Raw genomic sequence first — 19,375 nt, 5'->3', positions numbered from 1 at the left:
TACAGTCTCTGTAGTCTTAGAAATCTCCTTTCACATACAACCGCCTTGACAGATTCTCTGAATCAGAGGTCAAAGTAGGTAGCTAAAGAAATCAAGTCATCTGATGTAGATGGGATGTCATGGCCTGTCAACATAGTAACAGTTTATATGACTGAAAAAAAACACATCTGTCCATTCAGTTCAGCTTGTTAACCTGCAAGTTGATCCAGAGGAAGGCAAAAAAACAAAACAAAAAAAAACCTGTCAGGTAGAAGCAAATTTTCAGCACTTTAGGGAGAAAATAATTCAGAATAACTCCAATCAGAATAATTTCCTGGATCAACAACCCATGTCTAGTATATATTATAACCTGCAATATTATTACACTCCAGAAATACATCCAGGATCCTCTTGAACTCTTTTAGTGAATTCACCATCACCAAAAAGTAAGGCAGCGGTTGCAAGAGATGGAAAAAAGGATTCCCACCCTAGAGAAATCCGTCCAGAAATTAGAGAAGGAGGTGACACTTTTAAAACAGACAAACGCCAAGATGGAACAAAAATTGGTAGACCAGGAGGATAGATCAAGAAGGTCAAATATAAGATGTGTGGGGCATGGAGAGAGAATTCCTTATTTATTTTTTTTCTCCCCCCGGATAGATGGTTAGGGTCCTTTCATTGAATGTGAGAGGGCTCCGTGAGAGGGTTAAAAGGTTTGCTATCCTTGAGTGGATCAAGAGGTTTCTGCCAGCCGTCATCTGCCTCCAGGAGACACATTTAGATAAGGAATCAGTAAGGTGGTTGGAGAGGAGATGGATGGTGGCGGGATATCATTCTGTATATACTACCTACTCCAGAGGGGTCTCAATTTTGATACATAACAAGATTAAATTTGAGGCTCTGGCATGTGAGGCCGATGATTGTGGCAGGTACCTCTTTTTACATTGTTATGTAGATGGGGAAAAAAACGTACTCGCAAATATATATATTCCACCACCATATAAATCAGATGTTTTGTATCAATTGTATAGATTTATGCTGAACAAACAGGAATGTATACTGATTGCGGTCGGCGATTATAACGCGGTTATGGATCCACTCAGGGATAGGATGTCTAGTAGAAGGGGAGGAGCACAAAATGTAGAGTTATGTAAATTAGTACATGAATTTAATTGGGTAGCTGTTTGGCGGGTGCAGAACCCGGATGAAATTAACTATTCTTGTTATTCAAAAACACACCAAACCTGGTCGAGAATAGATATGATTCTTGGAAACAAAAATCTAATATCTCAAAATAGGATTAGGATAAAGTACATACCCATGGCTCTGTCGGACCATAGTGCAATGGTAATTGAGTTGGATCTGAATAAAAATAATACTTTGCCGTTGTTTAAGTTTAATCCCCATTGGCTATTATTAATCTCAGATAAAGAGAGTATAATAGAGGAGTTAAAACTCTTTTTCATGGAAAATAATGGTTCTGCCGGTAGACTTGTGGTTTGGGACACTTTTAAGGCATTTTTGAGGGGAGTACTGTTTAAAAAAGTAAACTACTGGAAAAAAAATACTAGAGAGAACGGGAAGGTATTGGAAAAAAAATTACAAGAGGCTGGAATGGTATGTATGAGATACCCTACCGTACTTAATAAGAGAGTTTGGGAGGAAGAACAAGAAAAGTTGAGGATATATCAATTAGAAAAAAGTGGGAAAGAATTGCTCCTTCAGGGGATTAGGCTGGCCTTGGAGGGTGAAAAGGTCGGTAAAATATTAGCAAATATAGTGAGAAATCAAAAAGGGAAATCATGGATCGGCGCGATTAAAGATAAAAAGGGGAAATTACTTACCGTACCTGAAGATACTCTTGGAAATAGTCCCCTGTTTGGGGACTATTTCCAAGAGTTATATAAGTCCAGGGTACAATACTCAAAACAAGAGTTAGATTCATATTTAGATAAGATTGCTTTTAATAGGATATCTGAGGTCCAAAAAGAATATTTGGAAAAAGAAATAACGGTGGCAGAAATAAATTTAGCTCTGGGTAAGGTTAAACTTGAGAAAACACCAGGTGGAGATGGGCTCCCCTTTGAAATATATAAAACCTTCTCCCAGGTATTAGTTCCAGAATTAAAAATAACACTGGATGAGGCCCAAAATTAGGTGATTTACCGAGTTCTATGAAGGAAGCAATTATTACATTAATTCTAAAAAAGGGGAAGGAACAAACAGATCCCGGCTCATATAGGCCTATATCCCTCTTGAATACGGATGCGAAAATTTTGGCAAAAGTTTTAGCAGACAGGCTCTCAAGGGTTATTAAAGAAATAATAAACAAAGATCAGACATGATTTATACCGGGTAGAACAATATACTCTAATATAAGAAGGTTATTCCTTAACATCGAAGCTAATAGATTAGATGCAGGGGAGAAAGCGATACTCTCATTGGATGCCCAAAAGGCATTTGATTGCATTGAATGGGAGTATCTATGGGCAGTATTAAGGAGGTTTGGCATAGGGGAGGGATTTATAGGGTGGATTCAGTTAATATATCGTAACCCTAGGGCTAGAGTGGTGGTGGATGGGAGCTTGTCCCTGCCGTTTGCCCTATCACGTGGCACAAGGCAGGGATGCCCTCTCTCCCCATTGCTATTTGCAATTGCAATTGAACCCTTGGCAAATATAATAAGAAATGATAGGGAGATTAAAAGTTTTACATATGTGGGTGGAGAAGAAAAACTGTTGATGTATGCAGATTATATTTTACTTTTTTTGCAAAACACTGGGGAACAGTTTAACAAAGTGGTAAAGATAATAGATAAGTTTGGGTTCTTTTCCAGTTTAAACATTAATTGGGGAAAATCACACATGTTATTATTAGGAGATGGGCAACTACAGAGAGATACACGGGTGCACGTTCTAAAAAGACACGAAAATTTCAAATATCTTGGTATACAAATCTCCGGAAACATAGAAGAATATGAAAAATTTAATGTTCTCCCTCTTAATAAAAGAATTAAGAACTAAAATACACATATGGAAAAGATTACCAATGTCAATGCAGGGTAGGGTAAATTTAATAAAAATTATCTTTCTCCCAAAGATACTTTATGTACTGCAAAATGCCCCAGTAAGAATACCACAGAATATTTTCAAATTATTTGATAGATTAATGGGGGACTTTATCTGGAAGGGTGCGATTCCTCGGATAAAGAAGGAAGTCCTTCAGCTCCTAGTGCAAGAAGGAGGACTAGCGCTTCCCAATCTGTTCTTTTACTATTTAATAACACAATATGGGAATATAAAGGATAGTTTAGATAGTCAGATGGGTAGGCAATAACTAAATAGATGGGGATGGAAAGAGGAATTTAATCACTTAGAGGTGTTGGAGTCAGGTTTTTTTGGGAAAAAAAATACTGGTAATAGGATATTAAATTTGGTAGAATACGTATGGGGGGAAATTAAGAAGATATTGGAGATTAAAGGGTTTTTGAAGTATACACCGATATGGAAAAATCTTAATTTAAAGGAATTGGAAACAATAAGAGATTATATAGATTGGGAGAAAAAAGGAGTGAAATATCTAGATCAGATTTTCGAGGAAGATAAGCTGAAGGACTTTAATATAATGGTGTCGGAATTCGGGATCCCCCATAGTGACATGTATAAATATTTCCAGCTTAGGAATGCATTGCGGATAGTGGCACAGGAGGATAGGTACAGAAGGGAAAGATCAGATATGTTGGATAAGTTTATTGTAGCAGGGGAAGGAGGTGGAATAACTGCAAAGAGATATAGGATTTTGATGGAGGAAAAAAGAAAAACAATTACAATGCTTGCCGCGAAGAAATGGGAGAAAGATCTAGATTCCTTTACAGAGGAAAAATGGAGAGATGCCCTTAGAAATTATGCGACAGTTTCGGATAGGGGTTCGCATAAGATTTCACAATTTTTTATAATGCATAGACTACATCGATCTCCATGGATGCTAAAAAGAATGGGGGTGAGAGCAACAGATAAATGTCCAAAATGTTGGGAGGAGAGAGCTGATTTGATACATTGCTTTTGGAGGTGTCCCAAGCTTCACAGATATTGGACAGAAATTACGGAAATTGTGTTTTTGCTCCTGAAGGTCCGGTTGCCAAATGATCCAGTAATTTGTATTTTAGGGGCAACTGAACATTTGAAATTAAATAAAAAAATACGATTGGTTTTGAACAAAGTATTATTTCAGGCTAGACTCCTTATACTTAGGAAATGGATAAAGGTAGATCCACCGACGGTGGGACAGTGGAGGAAAGCAATAGACAATCTAATTAAAGAAGAACGTGGGAGGAAGAATTATACCAAAAAGTCACCAAATCTCGACCAGGTCTGGAAAAATTGGTTACTTTAGATTTTTTTTTTTTTTCTCTCTACGCCCCACCCCCCTCTCTCTACGCCCCCCCTCCTCCTTTTGAGGGGTGGGAGGGAAATGGGAGGGGGGGAGATGGGAGGTGGTTGGGACAGGGGAGAAAGAAAGAAAAAATGAACAGCAATTATCAACTGTCAATAATTATTTTTTCATGTATTGTTGGAGCAACGTGTTTTTTCTATGGATGTATTTATTGTACGAAATCAAAATAAAGATATATAAGAATAAAAAAAAAGAATTCACCATCACCATCTCCTCAGGCAGAGAGTTCCATAGTCTCACTGCTCTTACCGTAAAGAATCCTCTTCTATATTTGTGTACAAACCTTCTTTCCTCCAGACACAGAGGATGTCCCCTCAACACAGTCACAGTCCTGGGAATAAATTGATGATGAGAGAGATATCTATACTGACCCCTGATATAATTATAAATAGTTATTAGATCTCCCCTTTAGGCATAGCTTAGGGTCCCCTTCATAGAAGGAGGGAGTGGCAGATGTAACCGGAAACCTCCAAAAGCTGCAATTGGGTTACAGATGTGGTGGCTGGAGGTTGTAGTACCACAGTAGAAGAGCACAAGGTATCCAAGTGGGCATAAATATTATACAGATTGGACAGGAGATGCTCCTGGCATCTGTGCTGGTTTTCCCACATCCTTAAATATCTCAGGCAGACCCATCTAAGGTGGGCCTGTGTGTTCTATGGTCTGAGTAAACCATCAGGGTAGTAGGTGTGACTTTGGGCTATTCCTAAGAGCATTATCCAAGCAGTCCCCTGGATTGCACCCTTTACAGGTATCTGTACTTCGCTGTAGAGGAGCCACCAGGTCTTTATCTCCTGGAATAATCCCTGTGTGGTTGACAGATGACCCAGGGGTCATAGACACTTTTGCATAGCACTGTGGGATCATGAATAGAGTTGAGCAGAAAAAGTTTGAGTTCGGGACCTAAACTTGACCCGAATTTGACCCCGAACCCCATTGAAGTGAATGGGAACCCGAACCTTTGAGCACTAAAATGGCTGTAAAATGTCATGGAAAGGGCTAGACGGCTGCAAATGGCATCAAAATGTGGTTAAGAGCATGGCAAGTGCTCTGCAAACAAATGTGGATAGGGAAATTACTTTAAATAACATAAAAGAAAAATATTGATCTAGGAGGACGAGGTCCATATGGAGTAGGAGGTTGAGGAGGCGGTGGATGTGGCGGTGTAGGTGGAAGCGGCGGTGGAGTAGGAGGTAGCCTGGTTTTTTGTTTTAAATTAAATTTTTTAAATTAGGGTACACCCCAAAACATTGGGAAATATAACCTGTGATAACCCCCTGCAGTTGTGCTAAACACACGTTCAGACAACACACTGGCTGCAGTGCAGGCCAGCACCTCCGAGGGGTAAAGGGCAAGCTCAGGCCATGTGCTCAATTTGGAGACCCAGAAGTTGCAGGGGCTGACCCCTGTCAGTCAGTTCGTGTAGGCGTGTGCAAACTTACTGCCCCACCATGTCGCATGTCCCCATGATGTTCACGATTCAATTTGATATCTGCTCTATCAACTTTTGATGTTATTTTCTGCGCCTACCATGGTGATAACGGGTGGCGGGGAATCAGGGTTCCACGCCAGAGAGGGAGCGTGAGAAAGAGAGACCACATCCAAAGGAGGATTAATTTTTTCTAACTTAAAATTATAGAGTTGAAATATGGGAGAAATGATTAAAGCAGAAAAGTGTGACAACTTTTTAAAGATTAAGCATTAAATGAAAGGATGTGGCGCGCATTAATTACTGAAGAATTTATTAAATTGTATTCCCTGTCAACTATGCAGAGCAGGGGTTTATTCACATCTAAAATAGTATAATGTCAACCCAAGAATGTAACAGAAAAATTTGTGAAATTTGTGAAATGACAGAAAAAAAATGTTTATTGTCACCCGAAAATGTTAAAGAAAAATAATTGAAATTTGTTAATCGGTCAACTAGGTAGAGGAGGGGTATATTTCACCCAAAAATGTAACAGACAATTTTTTTATTTTTTTTTACCTGTCTACTCGGTATAGTGGCAGTAGTAAATCACACCCAAAATTCGGTGAATTTCACCAGAAAATGTAACTGACAAATTTATATATATTTTTTTAACCTGTGTGGTATAGCAGTGGTACATCACAACAATTTCAACTGAAAATGTAACTGACTTTTTTTTTTTTTTAACCTGTCTACTAGGTATGGCTGTGGTACATCACACCCAAAAATTGGTGAATTTCACCAGAATATGTAACTGACAATTTATTTTAATTTTTTTTACCGGTCTACTACGTATAGCAGTGGTACTATACACACAAAAATTGGTGAATTTCACCCAAAAATGTAAATGACAATTTATATTTTTTTTGTTTAACCTGTCTATAGCAGTAGTACTATACACCCAAAAATTGGTGAATTTCACCAGAATATGTAACTGACAATTTTTTTATTTTTTTTTACCGGTCTACTAGGTATAGCATTGGTACTATACACCCAAAAATTGGTGAAATTCATCTGAAAATGTAAATGACAAAGTAGTGAAATTACATAAAATAAAATACATACAAATGAAAAAAAAATTGATTTATGAGGTGGAGTTCCATATGGAGTAGGAGTTTGAGCAGGCGGTGGACGTAGCGGTGTAGGTGGAAGCGGCGGTGGAGGAGGACAAGGTAGCCAACACAGGTTTTTGGTTTTAATTTTATTTTTCAAAATTAGGGTACACTGTAAAAGAGTGTGAAATATCCAGAATACAAGAATGAGCAATTGCGCTGCAGTATAACAAATGGCTGGTTAGTGCCAGTATAAATGTGTATTCTGCACAAGGTACGGACAAGTCCTGAGGGATTCATGCCTGGTTCATTTTAATGAACGTGATCTTGGCCACATTGGCTGTGGACAGGCGGCTGCGCTTGTCTGTGATGATGCCCCCTGCCATGCTAAACACACGTTCAGATAATACACTGGCTGCAGGGCAGGCCAGCACCTCCAAGGTGTAAAGGGCAAGCTCAGGCCATGTGCCCAATTTGGAAACACAGAAGTTGAAGGGGGCAGAACCGTCATTCAGTATGTGTAGGCGTGTGCACACATACTGCTCCACCATGTTGGTGAAATGCTGCCTCCTGCTAAGACGTTCCATGTCAGATGGTGGTGATGGTTGTTGTGGCGTGCTGACAAAGCTTTTCCACATTTCGGCCATGCTAACCCTGCTTTCTGAGGTGCTGGCGGTGCCCCAGCTGCGTTGGCGACCTCTTCCTTGTCCTCTGCCTTCACCTTGTGCTTCCACTGTGCCCCCACTGTCAGGTGGGAATGCCACCAGCAGCGCGCCTACCAGCGTGCACTTGTAGTCGCGCATCTTACGATCATGCTTCACTGAAGGAATTAAGGACGGTACGCTGTCCTTGTAACAGGGATCCAGCAGCGTGGCCACCCAGTAATCAGCACAAGTTAGAATGTGGGCAACTCGGAGGTCGTTGCAGAGACACTGCAACATGTAAACTGTGGGAGGTGTATCGTCTGTGTCCTCTGTATCCCCCCAGCCACGCACCAGTGATGGCCATGAGCTGGTCTGGGTGCAACCTTCCTCCATCTGGTTCCTTCTCCTCCATCTCCTCCTCCTTATCCTCCTCCTTGTCATCCTCCAGAACTGTTCCCTAGCTGGACAATTGTGTACCTGGCGTTTGTGGGTGCAGGAACACACCCTCGGAGCCACTTGGGAATGACTGGCCAGAAACCATATGAAATGATCCTTCTTCTTCCTCCTCCTCCTCCTATGCCACATACTCTACCATCATCGCCAGGAGCGTATTTTCAAGGAGGCATATAAGTAGGATAGTAACGCTGAGAAAGGTGTTATCGGCACTAGCCATGTTGGTGTAATACTCAAAACAGCGCAACAAGGAACACAGGTCTCGTATGGAGGCCCAGTCATTGGTGGTAAAGTGGTGTCTTCCGCTGAGCGACTCACCCGTGCGTGCTGCAGCTAAAATTCCACTATTGCCTGCTGCTGCTCGCACAGTCTGTCCAGCATGTGCAAGGTGGAGTTCCACCTTCTGGGCACGTTGCATATGAGGCGGTGAGCGGGAAGGCCGTAGATACGCTGCAACGCTGACAAGCGAGCAGCAGCAGGGTGAGAACGCCGAAAGTGCGCACAGACGGCCCGCACTTTATGCAGCAGCTCTGACATATCGGGGGAATTTTAAAGGAATCTCTGCACCAACAAATTCAGCACATGCGCCAGGCAAGGGATGTGCATCAAACCGGCTCATCCCAGAGCTTCTACGAGATTTCGCCCATTATCGCACACCACCAGGCCAGGCTTGAGGCTCACTGGCACAAACCACTCATCGGTCTGTTGTTCAAGGCCCGTCCACAGCTCCTGCGTGGTGTGGGGTTTGTCCACCAAACAGATGTTTTAAAACAGCCTGCTTTAGTTTACCCCTGGCTGTGCTGAAGTTGGTGGTGAAGGTATTACGCTGACCTAATGAGGAGCCGGTAGAGGATGAGGAAGTGGAGTAGGAGGAGGAAGCAACAGGAGGCAAACTGCACTCCTCGTGGTGGAATGACATGCACAAAACTGCTATCTGCCTCAGGCCCAGCCGCCACTGCATTTACCCAGTGTGCTGTTACGGAGATATAACGGACCTGACCGTGCTTACTGGTCCACGTATCCGTAGTGATGTGCACCTTGCCACAGATGGCGTTGCAGAGTGCACACCTGATTTTGTCCTCCACTTGGTTGTGCAGGGAAGGTATGGCTCGCCTGGAAAAGTAGTGTCGGCTGGGCACGACGTACTGTGGGACAGTCACCACCATAAGGCCTTTGAAACTATCTGTCTCCACCAGATGGAATGACAGCATTTCAAAGGCCAATAATTTTGAAATGCTGGCATTCAGGGCTATTAATCGCGGGTGGGTAGGGGGGTACTTCCTCTTCCTCTCCAGTGTTTGGGAGATGGAGAGCTGAACCCTTCCGTGGGACATTGTAGATATGCTTGGTGACCCAAGTGGTGGTGTTGCTGGAAGATCCTCTGTTTGCAGGGTGGCAGTTGGCACTGTCACTCCAGAGGTGGATGAAGAGGCCGAGACTGCAGCAGAAGATGAAGCAGGAGGAGCCAGAGACCTTTCTTGGTTTTTGAGGTGTCTACTCCACTGCAGCTCATGCTTAGCACTTAAATGCCTGTTCATGCAGGTTGTGCTCAGGTTGAAAATGTTTATGCCTCGCTTCAGGCTCTGATTGCACAGTGTGCAAACCACTTGTATCTTGTCGTCAGCACATTGTCTGAAGAACTGCCACGCCAGGGAACTCCTTGGAGCTGGCTTTGGTGTGCTCGCTCCCTTGCTGCGGTGGGCAGTAGCAGGCGTTCTCTCTATAGGACGGCCGCTCCGCTTTTGCACCCTGCTCTCTCTTTTGCTGTGCTGGTGGCTCTGTGTGACCACCGCCTCTTCCTCCGAACTACATAGGTCACTCGCATGACCTTGTTTCCATGTGGGGTCTAGGACCTCATCGTCCTCCATATCATCTTACACCCAGTCTTCTCCCCTGACTTCCTTGTCGGTCTGCACACTTTCACAAGCCCCAGCAGTTGGCACCTGTGTTTTGTCATTATCCGAGACGTGCTGCGATGGTCCTCCCATGTACTCATCTTGAAAGATAAGTGGTTGGGCATCGGTGCATTCAATCTCTTCCACTTCTGGGGCAGGTCTAGGTGGATGGCCCTGGGAAACCCTGCTAAAAGAGTCATCAAAAAGCAGAAGAGACTGCTGCATGACTTGGGGCTCAGACTGCTTGGCTGATTTGCAAGGGGGTGAGGTGAAAGACTGATGGACATCGGCTGCAGGTGCCAACTGTGGTCTTTCAGCAAGAGACTGGGTGGGAGACAATGTGAATGAACTGGATCCACTGTCAGCAACCCAATCTACTATCGCCTGTACTTGTTCAGGCCTCACTATTTGTAGAGCCGCATTAGGCCCGACCAAATACCGCTGCAGGTTCTGTCGCCTACTCGCACCTGAGGAAGGATTTTCAGTTGTGCGTGTAGCTGGCACATATCGACCACGTCCTCTCCCTGCAACAGGAGCTCCACCACCAGCACCACGACCTGGGCCACGTCCTTTATTTGAAGCTCTCCTCATATTTCTTGAATTTAGAATCTTGCCCTAAATGGGTGTTTAATTAATAGTAGAATAGAACGACAGTGTATCTCACAGGGCCTGAACCAGACTAGGCCTCAATTAGATTTGTTTGCCCAAAATGGCTGTATTTCAAATACCTAAATCAAACCCCTGTATTTAAAGGGTGTATTTCACACGCCCTGAACCAGAATAGGCCTCAATTAAAGATTTGTGCACCAAATGACGGTATTTCAAATATCTGAATAGAACCACACAATGTAAAGGCTGTATCTCACAATGACATATGCAGCAAAGGCTGCAAAAAAAAACTTTTGTTTGCCCAAACGGGTGTTAATTTATTAACTGAATATGACATCAGTATTTAACCCTGGAATTGCAAACGTCGAGATGCTGCAAGGCCTGAAAAATTGTGTATTGTGCCCCAAAAAGGGTGTTTTATTAATAGAAGTATATACGCCCTGTATATACAGGGTGTATCTCACATGGCCTGACCCACACTAGACCTTAATTAAATTTGTTTGCCCAAAATGGCTGTATTTCAAATACCTGAATAGAAGCCCTGTATTTAAAGGGTGTATCTCACACACCCTGAACCAGACTAGGCCTCAATTAAAGATTTGTGCACCAAATGGCGGTATTTCAAATATCTGAATATAACCCAAATATATAAAGGGTGTATCTAACAATGACATCTGCAGCAAAGGCTGCCAACAAAAATGTTTTGCTGATGCTGCAAGGCCAGAAAAATAGTGGACTCTGGCAAAAAAGTGTGTTTTTAAAAACTGTAAGGGATCGTTTACTTTTAGGGGGTCGCCATCACAGATTACTTCACCAGACAAGGGTAGAATGTACAAACTCGTGTTTTATTACGGACGTTTCAGCAAAACAGGTTATAAAGTTGCAGCTTCAACTTATCACGTGTGACATCCACACAAAAATACAAACCCTGACTCACATAAGTGTATCCCTGACTCACCTAGAGAGCCCTGTTCACACATGGAACACAAATGCGGCTTTCCTCAGCCATTCAGTCCAGCAACCTCCAGGCTGTAACACTTAAATACCTTTTGGGGGATTGTAGCCCAGTAGTCCTCCCGACTTTGGCCTCGTGATCCTTGTTTCACAGGCGTCACCGCATCCCCCAAAGTTCAGGCTATCACCTAGCCTCGTGGCCCCTAAGCCCACCCGGCTGAGACCACTCCCACAGAGCCTCACCACCAGGACTCTGCTTCACCAAACACTCCAGAGTGAGTCCCACTCAAGATCCAGTAGCAGGATTAAATAGGATCCCTGGACATGAGCATGCCCTAAGTCCTGGACTTCTGCATGGGGAACAGGCACCCACCCAAAACATTGACTGTTCCCAGTAAAAGCACGCCCTGAAATAGCTGAACCAGCTACACTATCTATATGGTGTCCCCCAACTACTTTAGTAGACACCTGAACTAGGGTTTTTACTCCACCAAGGCCGGGCCCCTTGGCGATACGCTCCTAACGTACAACACCCCTTTTATCCTGCTTCCCCTGTGACTTTACTGCACACCTCAATGTTCACATTGCCACAAAACCCAGAAAATGATGGCTGTATTTCTAGTTTAAATTGCACACTGACTAATCCAGATGTTGTATACAGGGAGTGCAGAATTATTAGGCAAGTTGTATTTTTGAGGATTAATTTTATTATTGAACAACAACCATGTTCTCAATGAACCCAAAAAACTCATTAATATCAAAGCTGAATATTTTTGGAAGTAGTTTTTAGTTTGTTTTTAGTTTTAGCTATTTTAGGGGGATATCTGTGTGTGCAGGTGACTATTACTGTGCATAATTATTAGGCAACTTAACAAAAAACTAATATATACCCATTTCAATTATTTATTTTTACCAGTGAAACCAATATAACATCTCAACATTCACAAATATACATTTCTGACATTCAAAAACAAAATAAAAACAAATCAGTGACCAATATAGCCACCTTTCTTTGCAAGGACACTCAAAAGCCTGCCATCCATGGATTCTGTCAGTGTTTTGATCTGTTCACCATCAACATTGCGTGCAGCAGCAACCACAGCCTCCCAGACACTGTTCAGAGAGGTGTACTGTTTTCCCTCCTTGTAAATCTCACATTTGATGATGGACCACAGGTTCTCAATGGGGTTCAGATCAGGTGAACAAGGAGGCCATGTCATTAGATTTTCTTCTTTTATACCCTTTCTTGCCAGCCACGTTGTGGAGTACTTGGACGCGTGTGATGGAGCATTGTCCTGCATGAAAATCATGTTTTTGTTGAAGGATGCAGACTTCTTTCTGTACCACTGCTTGAAGAAGGTGTCTTCCAGAAACTGGCAGTAGGACTGGGAGTTGAGCTTGACTCCATCCTCAACCCAAAAAGGCCCCACAAGCTCATCTTTGATGATACCAGCCCAAACCAGTACTCCACCTCCACCTTGCTGGCGTCTGAGTCGGACTGGAGCTCTCTGCCCTTTACCAATCCAGCCATCTAGCCCATCAAGACTCACTCTCATTTCATCAGTCCATAAAACCTTAGAAAAATCAGATTTTGAGATATTTCTTGGCCCAGTCTTGACGTTTCAGCTTGTGTGTCTTGTTCAGTGGTGGTCGTCTTTCAGCCTTTCTTACCTTGGCCATGTTTGTGAGTATTGCACACCTTGTGCTTTTGGGCACTCCAGTGATGTTGCAGCTCTGAAATATGGCCAAACTGGTGGCAAGTGGCATCTTGGCAGCTGCACGCTTGACTTTTCTCAGTTCATGGGCAGTTATTTTGCGCCTTGGTTTTTCCAGACGCTTCTTGCGACCCTATTTTGAATGAAACGCTTGATTGTTCGATGATCACGCTTCAGAAGCTTTGCAATTTTAAGAGTGCTGCATCCCTCTGCAAGATATCTCACTATTTTGGACTTTTCTGAGCCTGTCAAGTCCTTCTTTTGACCCATTTTGCCAAAGGAAAGGAAAGGAAGTTGCCTAATAATTATGCACACCCGATATAGGGTGTTGATGTCATTAGACCACACCCCTTCTTATTACAGAGATGCACATCACCTAATATGCTTAATTGGTAGTAGGCTTTCGAGCCTATACAGCTTGGAGTAAGACAACATGCATAAAGAGGATGATGTGGTCAAAATACTCATTTGCCTAATAATTCTGCACGTAGTGTATTGCCAAAAAATTGTTTGTTTGGTAACAGAACATAAAAGCTGTATATATTAAACTTGAATTTAACACTTGCAGATCTGTAAAAAAAGTGTTTTTTTGGCAAAAAGTCAGTTTTTAAAAACCCAGAAAATGATGGCTGTATTTCTAGCCTAAATTGCACACTGACTAATCCAGATGTTGTATATTGCAACAGAATATGAAAGCTGTATATATTAAACTTGAATTTAACACTTGCAGATCTGGAAAATAGTGGCAAAAAAAAAAGTGTGTTGAAAATGATGGCTGTATTTCTAGCTTAAATTGCACACTGACTAAGCCTGCAAATGCACCAGATGTTGTAAATTGCCCAAAAAATTATGTTTTTAAAGCTTGGTTTCTATGTCCCAAAAGCTCAGATGCAGTGCTGGTGCACTGAGCTTGCATAAAATGGTCGCCGCCCACCTAACTGACTTATAAAAGTTTTTTTTTTTTCCGTCACTGGGCTCAGGGCAGGATAAAAAAATTGTGCCCTGCACCCACACAACACAATATATGTAGATCGCTGAGTCAGATTCACGTTTTGAGCAAAGATTCTCTCCTATTCTCCACCTGAAATAACCAGCAGCATCCTCTTCCTACACTAGTAACAGCAGAGTGAAGTGCAGTGCTACGTGACTCCAGCTTATATAGAGGCTAGGTCACATGCTACACTGGCCAATCACAGCCATGCCATTAGCAGGCATGGCTGTGTTGGCTTCTAATGGCACATAGTTAAACGCTTGTTGATTGGCTGCTCTGCAGCCTTTCAAAAAGCGCAGAGAAATTGCCGAACACCGAACCCGAACTTTTACTGAAATGTTCGGGTCCGGGTTCCAAAAATCCTAAAGTTCGGTACGAACCCGAACTTTACAGTTCGAGTTCACTCAATCCTAACTATTCAATATGGTAATCAGGCAGATGTCAGGTCAGTCAGGGGAGAATCAGAACCAGGAATCATGCAGAGATCAATACACAGGCAGACAAACGGAACACCACATCTTTACAAAGGTCAACAAGCTAGATACTCCTATTGCTCAGGCACCCTCCCACAGGGGAAAGTGTCTAAAGTATCCCAGGGATGCTATTCATTGGTTGGTGAACATTAAGTTGCTTATGTGCTAAGTCCTTCAGAGCTGTGGAGCTTGCACATGTCCTTAGGGCAGACTGGAGAGGCCTGCAGCAGGAAAGAGAACATGGGAAGCTGGTGGCTGGAGTAATGGGGTAAGAGGAGCAGGATGGCCAGAGGCTTGTGCCCAGTCCAAAATTATTCATACCCTTCTCAATAATCAATAGAAAAGCCTTTATTGGCTATTACAGCAATGAAACACTTCCTATAATTGCAGACTAGCTTTTTGCATGTCTCCACAGGTATTTTTGCCCATTCATCTTTAGCAATGAGCTCCAAATCTTTCAGGGTGGAGGGTCTTCTTGCCATCACCATGATCTTTAGCTCCCTCCACAGATTCTCAATTGGAATCAAGTCTGGACTCTGGCTGGGCCACTCCGAAACTTTAATATTGTTGTCTGCTAACCATTTCTTCACCACTTTTGCTGTGTGTTTTGGGTCATTGTCATGCTGAAATGTCCACTGGTGCCCAAGACTAAGTTTATCTGCAGACTGCCTGATGTTGTCGTTGAGAATCCTCATGTATTGCTCTTTTTTCATGGTGCCGTTTACTGTTATTAGGGTCCCTGGTCCATTGGCTGGAAAACACCCCCAAAGCATTAGGTTCCCACCACCATGTTTGACATTAGGTTTGGTGTTCTTTGGGTTGAAGGCTTCTCCTTTTTTACGCCAAATGAAGGAAACATCATTGTGACTAAACAATTCCATTTTTGTTTCATCTGACCATAACAGTCTTCTTCTTTGTCCAGATGAGCTTTTGCAAAGGCCAAGAAGGCTTTTGTGTGCCTGGTATGCATCCGTGAAACCCAGCAGTGTGCAGTGTCCGTTGGATTGTCTGCCTTGAGACATTGCCACCAGCAGAACCCAGATTCACCAGGATGGCCTTGGTGGTAATCCTTGGATTCTTTTTCACTTGTCTAACTATCCTCCTGGCCAGCGCAGGTGTCATTTTTGGCTTCCGACCACGTCCTCTGAGATTTTCCACAGTGCGGAACATCTTGTATTTTTTGCTCAAATGTAAATAAGAGCTGAGAAATGTTTTTTTTCCCCCACAATAATGCCTCTTGTACATCGTCTTATTATCTTTTGGGAGACACCTATGTCATTTCCCATCAAAAAGTTACTTGCTGGTTGAATAAAATTTACTTTAAGTCAAAATTTGCCAGGGGTATGAATAATTATGGGCAGCACTGTATATACACACATGCACTCAGCTTTATATATTAGAGAGAGAGAGAGAGAGAGAGATATAGAGAGACACTTTGCAGATCTTTATTATACAATATCCTTAGCATGGCTCCCCTCTCCTCAGTTTCCAGCATAGCTCACCTCTCCTTAGTCCCAGCTGAAGTTGAAGCTGAAAGCTATAAACCATATATTTTTTTTTATTTTTTTATAAGAATAATGATATATTAGTAAGAGATAAAAGCTGGCCAATATAAGATCACTGCCAGAGCTTCTATTATAAATTTGACTTCATATTTCCATTGAAGCTTTACCTTTAAAATCATTGAAATATATACATAATGACTGCTTGAAATGTATTGCTCTGTTTCATCTAATAAAAAAAACTGTCTCTTGTAAATATAAAGATCAGAAAATTAATTATTGCAATAAATTACTTTGCCGTAAGATGTAACCTTTTCAGCAGACGGCATATGAGGAAAATGTCACAGAGCATGCTGTTTTTTGAGCACTGGCAACAGTATTTACTACAGCTGTGGAAGTAGAATCACCTGTCATCAGAGAGCTTTGTTATCTAATTTGCCCTGTTTGATATTATTGACCCTGCTCTTTACTGATCCGTTAAAGAATCTTAACACTTTCCAAGCTGCAGAGTTCCCCAAAACTTTATGAATACTGCCTTGTTCTAGTGTTATATGAAGGTATTAATCACCTCTATAGATTTTTATGTGAGTATTGAAGATTTTCACCTAGTGCAATTTCATTTATGTATTAGCTGGAGGAAACTGTCTTTCTTGTCACTGAAGTGAGAAGAAACCAAGTTTTCTTAAATGGCATTTGCTAATTTGTCACAAAGTGTCCCTAATGTCTGCATTCCTTGAGCAAATGTATGATCTTGGTATAAATCCTGCCTTTAAGATAATCTTGTCTGTTGAAGTGGAAAGAAGTTTAAGGGAATGGCTTAGAAATTTATAGCAGCAAATAAAACATATAGATAAGAACACAACCTAACCCAATGTAAAGCTTGTAAAACTTTTCTGTGACCACAAATGAAATCACCTTTCACCCAGAGAAGTAACTACCATATTACAAACTCAACAGTAGCTATAGGCCCTTCCAGCTAGAGGACCCTTCTAAATTCCTACATGTCCAAAGATAAAATATTCTCTCTCCCTAGACTATGTAGTGAATGTATAACTGCAATATTAGCAGTCATCGACAAAAGATAAAAGAACATTCCTGGGAAAACTGATAAACTATGTTTAAAGCAAGACCGCCTCTGGTCTTGCACTGGGCTTAGCAAAGTGTAGTATGTAGCATTCCTGCAGGGTTTCTAATAAACAAAACAAAACAAAAAAAAAACTTAAGAAGTAGCACCATGGACAGAAGCAATTAGAATTGTAGCCTTGTAGTGAAATTTGTATGCTCTACTGTGTTTCCACACAATTACAAATCATACTGAAGTGTTAAAGTTAGTGTTGATTGAGCACCAAAGTGCTGGTTCATAGGAAAAGGTCAGAAATTGATGGAAACACCACCAAAATGGTTCGGGAACAGCATGGGGAGAATGTCTGGATGCATCTTGGACTCCCAGGTCGCTGCTGGGAATGATGTTATCCGAGAAGTACGGCACTTTTACAGACTGACAATAATGTGCACCAAGCTGAAGATAAAATTGATTTTAGAGGGAAAATTGCCTGTATATCACATAAAGGAGGGCCTCATTCACATTGTGGTACAATTGATCAGGTAGTGGGAATCCTACACTTAAAAAGCCTACGCACTAAGTAAAAGGGCTGCCAAAAATTATAAGCAACCAGCACCTCAATACATCCTTTATTACACATAATGGAGGGCATCATACACACCCTTTAAAAATGATGAATAATGGCCTGCTGGTGACCCTCTAAAACATTAGGGGCAAGGGCCTGCTGATCTGACCATTTAAAACATTAGGGGCGAGAGCCTGCTGCTGATATCACCATCTAAAAAATTAGGTGTGAGGGTCTGCTGCTGATCTGACCATCTAAAACATTAGAGGTTAGGGTCTGCTGCTCAGCTGACCATCTAAAACATTAGGGGTGAGGGCCTGCTGCTGATCTGACCATCTTAAAAATTAGGGGTGAGGGTCTGCTGCAGAGCTGACCAACTAAAAAATTAGGGGTGAGGGTCTGCTGCTTATCTGACCTTCTAAAACATTAGGGTTTACTGCTGATCTGACCATCTAAAACAGGGATGTCAAACTCGTGGCCCTCCAGCTGTTGCAAAACTACAACTCCCATCATGCCTGGGCATACTACAGCTATCAGGGAATGATGGGAGTTGTAGTTTTGCAACATCTGGAGGGCCATGAGTTTGACATCCATGATCTAAAACATTAGGGGTGAGGGTCTGCTGCTGATCTGACCATCTAAAACATTAGGGGGTGAGTGCCTGCTGTTGGTCTGACCATCTAAAAAATTAGGGGTGAGTGTCTGCAGCTGAGCTGACCATCTACAAAAATTAGGGGTGAGGGTCTGCTACTGGTCTGACCATCTACAAAATTAGGGGTGAGGGTCTGCTGCTGCTCTGACCTTCTAAAACAATAGGAGTGAGGGTCTGCTGCTGATCTGACCTTCTAAAACATTAGGGGTGAGGGTCTGCTGCTGAGTTGACCATCTAAAACATTACGGGTGAGGGCCTGCTGCTGATCTGACCATCTAAAAAATAATGGGAAAGGGTCTGCTGCTGATCTGACCATCTAAAACATTATGGGTGAGGGCTTGCTTGCGTCCCTCTAAAGCATTTGGGGTGATGATCTGCTGCTAAGCTGACCCTCAAAAACATTAGGAGCGAGAGCAGCCTAATAAGCATGTTGATATGATGGAGGAGGAGGAGGACGAGAAAAGGAAGATTGAACCATATACCTTTTTTTTGTGGTGGAAGGGGTGCATAGGAATACAGTGTATTCAATACACCGTAAAAGACACATTTAAAGTGCCTTTATGTTCAGCCGCTTTCCTCTGGTGGAGTAGAGAAGCCAGGGGCAATCCAGGCCTTCATTTTGATAAAATTCAACCTGGCAGCATTTTCAGCTGACAGTCAGATGCGCCCAGCAGCACTAAATACCCACTCTGACAAATCGCTGGCGGCAGTACAGTCCAGCACCTTCAAGGCGTAGAATTTGTACCACATGTTCAGCTTGGACGCCAAATAGTTGTAAGGCACAGAGGGATCATTGAGGACGCTGACACTGTCTGCTACGTACTCCTTCACCATCTTCCAAAACTTTTCTCTTCTTGTGACACTAGGCCGTGCATCAGGGTGAGGGTGCTGGGGGGGTGTCATGAAAC

Source organism: Bufo gargarizans, chromosome 2, assembly GCF_014858855.1.
Source record: "Bufo gargarizans isolate SCDJY-AF-19 chromosome 2, ASM1485885v1, whole genome shotgun sequence".
Taxonomy (NCBI): Eukaryota; Metazoa; Chordata; class Amphibia; order Anura; family Bufonidae; genus Bufo; species Bufo gargarizans.
This window is presented reverse-complemented; position numbering follows the sequence as displayed.